Here is a 7,638-nt window from a genome sequence, read left to right as displayed (position 1 = left end):
CAGCGACATAAAAAAAACAAAAAAAAAAGCCACATAATAACTATAGAGATGCTCTGTTATATATCATAGTATATATGTATAAGTTGTAACTCTGTACATATGGAATGTGACCTTATTTAGGAAAGGAATCTTCGCAATTATAGTTAAGATTCTGGAAATGAGATCATCCTGCATTTAAGAATTTCCCTAAATACAATAGCAAATGCTTGATTTTAAAACGTGCAAGTCTCTAGGTTCATCTGTTGCCCCAGCTCCTTGGGATCCCTTGAGCTTAAGAGTTTGAGATGAGCCTGAGAAACACAATGAGAACCCCATCTTAAGACAGTAAAAATAAAAATGGCAGAAGGAGATTTGAGGCACAGTGTCTCACAGAGGAGGTGATATGAAGATAAAGGTAAAGACCAGGGTGATGTATCTACATACAAGGAAAGCCAAGTATTGCCAGCACCCACCAGAAGCCAGAAGAGGAACATGGAATGGGTTCTCCCTCAGAGCTTCCTGAAGGAACCAAGGCCATGATGTCCTGATTCTGGTCGTCTTACCTCCAGGACTGAGAAAAAAATTATCTTGCTTTTAGCCACCCAGCTTGTGATAATTTGTTATAGCAGCTCTGGAGAAATAGAACACTTCCATTTTGGATGCCTTGATTGGTTTCAATGGTTTCCAAATTGGTTGCTTGGAGACATGGTAAATAAATCCCCTGGACATACCTATATCCTTCAAATTTCGGGCCAATAATCATTTTCTTAATTCAGAAATTTTTCCCCCCAAGAACGTGGATATTTGCCCATGTTAACCATGTCAGAAAGTGAGATTAAGTTCTGATCTAATGAGACACAACAGTCTTCATCTTCTCTTCTCCCCAGTGAGTCCTCACTTTAACACATTTCTCAGATCTCATCTTAGAAATAAGGGGTATACTTCAGTGAGACCTAGTAGCCCCTCTGATTATCATCTCGTAATCTGTTTTGGAATTAAAAATCCATAACTGATGACCTTGCACTCTCTGCCTTTTCCTATTCCCATCTCTTCAAGGATTCCTTATCTCAACTTTCCTCTAGGGTTCAACTATAGTTGCTGATGTGTCTCCTGACCAAATCCAACTAATTTGCTTTCAGTACTTTTGAGGGTATACTTTAGCATACATTAGAAATGAGGCTACACCTATAAATGAGGCTATTTCCCCCCTACTCTTCGCTCTTATGTTTGGTCAATTAAGATGACATGGATTTTTTTTTTTTTTTCAGAATTAAGTTTCTCTAAATATTAGAATAAACTTGAAAGCTTTCCACTCAATTCTGTAGTAGCTCTCCCTTGAATTTAGGACAAAGATTTGACTTTTTCATTTTTTATTTAAGGCTCTTAAATATTTTGCTTCACCTTCATTTTTTTTTCACTCCTGTATACCTACCTCAAGTTTCTCATTTCTTTAGAATGGTTTATGGTTTTGACTTGAATTTGCTGAGATGCCCCTTACCCAACATCTGTCCCTCCTCCCCTGTTATTTATTTGTCCCTAAGGACAATAGATAAGACCTAGCCCTTAAGTTTCCCCCCTTCCCTCTACACACACATGACCATCACCTTATTTTCATACAAGTCTGTCTACCAGTTTGTCTACCCTTGAACTGTCATCTTCTTGAATGTAGGAGACTCATTTCTCAAAGTCTGGCATACAGAAGCCATTTGTTTGAATGGTAATAAGGATGGTTGCAGGCATGCATATTTTCTTGCTTGCTTGATATTTATATAAACATGTATGCATTACTTATTTCTTATCTTTCCTTTTTAATATAAGGTTTTGTCTTTAGGTGGCAGATTATTCAGATAGGACTATGACTAAATTCTAAAAATGTTTAATGTAGCCCAAAGGTACAATTTTTTAATGTAGCTTCCTGGTTTGGGGACAGGGTGAGAATATCTTTCTTTGAATGAAGGATAGTTTCAGATTGTTAGATGGAAACACTTGCTTTGGTGCAGAAGGAGTGGTTCAAATGTGTACGTTTTCAAATGTATATGTCTTCTAAGGACTGAGACTTGTCATGGATGCTGAATAGCCGAAGGGGTGGTCTATGCCAGTTATTAAGTTGGCTTAGCTTCAGAATCACCCTCCTGTACCTTGCTTTGCGAGGCTGGACCTGGGACTCTGCAAACATTTTTCCTTTGCCATTTGGCTGCATGTGAGCTGTGCCAACAAGGGATGTTAGAAAGAGACTGCCAAGCTGGACAAGGGACCCACACATTTCCATTTGCATCAGGTGGATTTCTCCTCATGGCCCAAAGCTCCTGTGAGTGTGATTCTTGATTCTCACAGAGGTTCTTCACCCTAGCAGCAAGTTTCTTCCTATAGCAGTGGCTGAATACAGTTTTCAGCATTTCCTAGACTTGCAGAACTAGCCTCACAGTGGTCTCCTTGGACACACAAGCATCAGTCCTCTGTTGCTCTCTTTCCAGCACCAGCATTCCAGGTCTTCAGAACACAGGGACTCCAGCTGTAGCTGAGTAGCACCGCTTCTCTTAGTAGCAGGCCAAGGAGAACCTGTCTTCCAAGTTTATAAGCTTTGATGATTCCAGCATCTTCCTTTTGGTCTCTAGCCCTTAGGGTGGTGGTTATCTTTTGTATTCTGCTTATCCAGTGATGATTTTATGCTCCCCCTTTACCTTCTCAGTCATGCAGGTGACAATTTCACACCTGGTTAATACTTAACACTAAGATACTTTAAAATAGCTGGTGTGGACTGGACTCTGATACAATGCTAAAATTAATCTGTTTTGATTTTATAGTTGAAGAACTATTCTTCAGGGTAATCTAAATATTATGGATCCAAGTGTGTAATTTAAGAATACTTCCCTCTCCCCCCACCTGCCTCTCTCTCTCTCTCTCTCTCTCTCACACACACACACACACACACACACACTCACACATATATGGGGTCTGAACTGAGCTACATCTGCAGCCCTTCCTTGTATGCTTTTAAAAAACTACATTGTTTGGGGGATTTCAGGGCTATATCCTATTCTTTCTTTTTGCGATAAACTAGGAGCATTTGTGTAGCAATCCCTTCAAGTCTATCTTGCTCAAGTCAGCATTATGGAGAATTCAACAAAGCACTCGTGGGCAGCAGAGGCAAGATGGCTAAGAACTGTGTGGAATCATTGGCTGAAAAAGTAATCTGGTCCTAAGGCTGGAAGCCTGATATCATACTTCAGTCTGGTCCTAAGGCTTCATCTTGGAAGCCTGATATCATACTTCCTTGTAGGAAATTAATTCTGACAAGAAAAGACATCACAGGGGAAGCATATGGAATTAAAGGAATTTGAGAAGTGCCACAAAGCACTTTGACAGACATGGGGAGGGAATGGCATCACATGGGTTTATTCATAAATGTAATATAAGACATAACAGCCACATAACTCAAGACAGGTATCAAATATAGTGTTGGCAGACTGGTCCAAAAGAAAGGGTTTAAAAAGTAAGAGGTGCCATCCTACTATAGGTTTATACAGCAAGAACTTCTCTTTTCAGATACTTCCATATAGCTTTCACAGTTTTGAAATTGTTTTAGTATTTTTTTCCCTTGACTATATCTTTTACTTATTTGGCAATGAACAATTCCAAGGACAAGGGGGAAAAAAAAGAGAGAAAAACTTTCTTTGGCAGAAATTCCCTGAAGAAAATGGATGTGTATTTCGAGTTGCAATTACCAAGTGTAAATCTTCATTGTAGGCCATGCAGTTGAAAGTGTATCTCTCCCTACAATCATCAGAAGGTAGACTGCCCACATGCTCTGAGACTCAAAGATGAACTCCTTTCTAAAAGAAAAACGTTCAAAATATTGAATGATTTCAACAAGTATGCATCTAGTCATGCATATATTGGAGGGATAAATGTTCACCTTCTCCCAAAAGGCCTTCCTTACCATCTGTTAGTTAGCTTTCCATCACCGTGACAAACTACCTTTGAAAAACAACTTAAAGGAGGAAAAGTTTATTTTGGCTCACAGTTTCAGTGGTTTCAGTCCATTTGGCTCCATCACTGATTCCTGTGGTGAGACAGAACATCATGGTGGTGAGCATGTGGTAGAGGAAGAACTGCTCACCTCATGGCTGGAGGAAAGCAGAGAGAAGAGAAGAAGGGGCTGAGGACAATAAGTACTCTTCAAGGACACACCCCCACTGACCTACTTCCTTCAACTAGGCCCCATCTCCAGAAGTTTCCACCACCTCTCAATAGTGCCACCAGCTGGGAACCAAGCCTACAACACCTGAGCCCTTGGGGGGTATTCCAGATACAAACTCCAATACCATCTGACATGCCGTAGGTGGAAGAAGTCTAGCTTATAGACTTAGATCCCTTTGGGAAGAACAATCAACCTAAATTTAAAATTTGAATGCAAAATCCTTCCAACAGTATTATAGAGTTATCACTTGTGCCTATAAAACCTTTAGAAGATTTATAATGAACTGATTTTTGGAAAGGGATCAGGCCTGCAAAAGGGATCTGAGGGCCAAAGTATGTCCTAATAATTTCCTTCGATTACTTTCTCAAACTAAGGAAGTGTTGCAGAAAGTATCTAGATTAGGTTAAATTACACTTTGTTTTAAAGCTGGAGTATGATAAGAAATTTCTCATAAAGGGGAACGAGTGAGTGTAGGACAAGGAGGAAGTATACAATCTTTCATTTGTTGGGTTGAAGCCCAGGCCTTTCTGATCAAGGAGCACAAAATCAGTCAGGAACCACACAGAAGGGAGTCATCATAAGACAGGGATTACCAAGCAAAGCTCAAAAACATATACAGAGTCACATGAATAGTCCTCCATCTAAACAGAGCTGGTTTGTTATTCTAGCTCTCCAAGACAGGCTGTTTCCCTTCATTATAAGATGAAAAAGAGAAGAAGGATGACACATCTAGAAACAAATGGGACTCTAAAGTTATTCTATATCCTTGACTCCTTCTTAAGTCTTCAGAATAAAATAGAAAGCTCTAAATGAAACTTTACTAAATCAATAAACTTAGCTTCCATTTGAGTGAAGCTACCTAACTTAGATTTTGGACTTAGTTCAAACTTCCCTAAAAAAATGTGGGGATTTCCCCCTTCCATGACACCAGAGTCAGATGACCAGAAGAGATTTTGGAGCTTGCAACATCTTCCTTGGTTTCTGAGAAGGCTCTGGGAGATGTATACCAGAAGACTGTGTGAGTCATCTTGGAATGTCTATGTCCTTTGCACTAATAAAAAGCCAGCTAAGGTTTGTTTAGCTCTTAAAGTGATTCATGGAAAATATTTAGTATTTGCACCCTAGAAAAGCTAGAATGGTGGACTATGGTCAACTTGGACGTTGTAGGAACAAATTTGGCTGACATCTTTTTCTATCTGCTCATCCTTCTCACCAGTGCGACTGTACTGCTATCAGCAATGGTACTACTTGAATAATTCCAGGGTTCCGAAACAACATCATAACACAAGTTTGTCAGTCCCCCACCCCCAAGCATTCCTTCTATCTTAATTATATGGAGCAGGCAGGAACTGGCTTAGTTGGTCTCAAAATGCTGATAAAAGGATAATTTAAGTTAACAACTTAATAGAAGCCATTCCACAGATGGTTGCATCTGTTTTTAAAGTTTAGAGGAATGGAATAAACACCTAATACTGTCAGCCTCCATATCTTCTGGTTTCCATCTTTGGGTTCAAAAATTGCAGAGTAAAAATATTTAGGAAAACATGGCATCTGTACTGAACATGTACAGACACTTTTTAAAATTATTATTCCCTCAACAATGCACTCTAACAAATATTTATATAGCATTTACATTGTATTAGGTATAATAAATACTCCAGAGACAATTTAATATATAAAGGAAGATTGCATGGGCTATATGCAAATATTATCCTGTTTTTAGAGAATTGACTTAAGCATCCAAGGATTTTATTATACAAGGAGGGTCCTAGAACCAATCTCCTATAAATACAGAAGGACAACTGTATACCAAGCATTTACAACATTTATCCTGAAAGCGCTATCAAACAGTGTCCCTATTTTATAAACAATGAAATGGATGCAGCAACAAAACATACATCCCTAATAAGCTGACAAGTTCAAAACTGAGTATAATCTGTGCTCCCTTTTCTATTATATGTTTTTCTTGTCCTTTTCCCCCCTTATTCCACTAGTTTTAACCTGTATTTTCAAAAACTCAAAAATCTCATTGACTTTAACATGCCAGTTAAATTTTCAGAAGGAATCACATAAAATGACAGAGGGGAAGAAATTAAGGAGACACAAGAACAAAGCCACATAAATATCTTTACTTAGGGCACCCAGTACTTTGTACAGGACAGAGGACATGTTTTCTTGTTCTTTGGAACATTATGTCTGCCTTAGTTGAATGCTGAATAGGATGTGTGAAATATTAACCTCTAAGACAGACCTCAGGTCCAAGAGGGCAGCAAACAGCCTTCACCACTATCTTTGCAGTAATCTTTTGAGAACAAGACACATTGCTTAAAATGGGGTAGCAAAGTTCGGCTGTTTCTGACCCTTTCTGCAAAGCCTTCTTCCCTTAACCATTTGGATTCCTAAATGTTTAGGAAGGTAGGTATTCTATCCTGCAAAGGCAAAATTGAGCAGAAATAAGATTTCTGCAGGCTATTAAGCTGGGAAATGCTGAAAAGGAGCCATTGGAGTATATTATTGTAAGTGCTGACACTGCTCAGTAACAGGGGCCTCAGTAATAGGGCATGCTTGTGTTAATCAGTTATACATGGTTATGAATTTACAGTGAGTACATATCATTGTTTTTAACTCTTGGAGTACATCCTGCAAGATTTATCATTTAAAACACTGAACCAAAGTTTTTGCCTATTTTTAGAACTAAGTCAGACCAGAGTTGAGTTCCTCAGATGGCTAATTTAGGGAAATTGTGAGATAGAATAGCAGCTAAGAAGCTTGGGAGTCCCATCTGCCCAGGACTCACTATTGTCCAGCTCTGTGGCTTGAGGTGACTCACTCAAAGTTTATTTTTTCATCTTCTAAGTGGAAATATAGCTTGCTGAGCTGTTAAGAAAAACCAATAGGAACTTAAATAGGGACTCCCATGCCTCATGTAGGAAGTGCTTGATAAATGGCTGCTCTGGTTGAACCACAGGTAGGTTTCATGGAAGCTGGGCGTGTGTTCCATGGAAGCTGCACTGCATCCAACATAGCTTTTCCACTTCAGGTGTTTAAACGCTTTCAGAACAAGAAACAATGAATACATGGCTATTAAGTGAATTCAGCAAAGTGGCAGGATATAAAATCAACACGCATAAATCAAAGGCATTCCTGTATATCAGCGACAAATCCTCTGAAATGGAAATGAGGACAACCACTCCATTCACAATATCTTCAAAAAAAAATAAAATACTTGGGAATCAACCTAACAAAAGAGGTGAAAGACTTATACAATGAAAACTACAGAACCCTAAAGAGAGAAATAGAAGAAGATCTTAGAAGATGGAAAAATATACCCTGTTCATGGATAGGCAGAACTAACATCATCAAAATGGCGATATTACCAAAAGTTCTCTATAGGTTTAATGCAATGCCAATCAAAATCCCAACGGCATTTCTTGTAGAAATAGAGAAAGCAATCATGA

This window comes from Marmota marmota, unplaced genomic scaffold (genome assembly GCF_001458135.2).
Source record: "Marmota marmota marmota unplaced genomic scaffold, marMar, whole genome shotgun sequence".
NCBI classification, from domain to species: Eukaryota; Metazoa; Chordata; class Mammalia; order Rodentia; family Sciuridae; genus Marmota; species Marmota marmota.
This window is presented reverse-complemented; position numbering follows the sequence as displayed.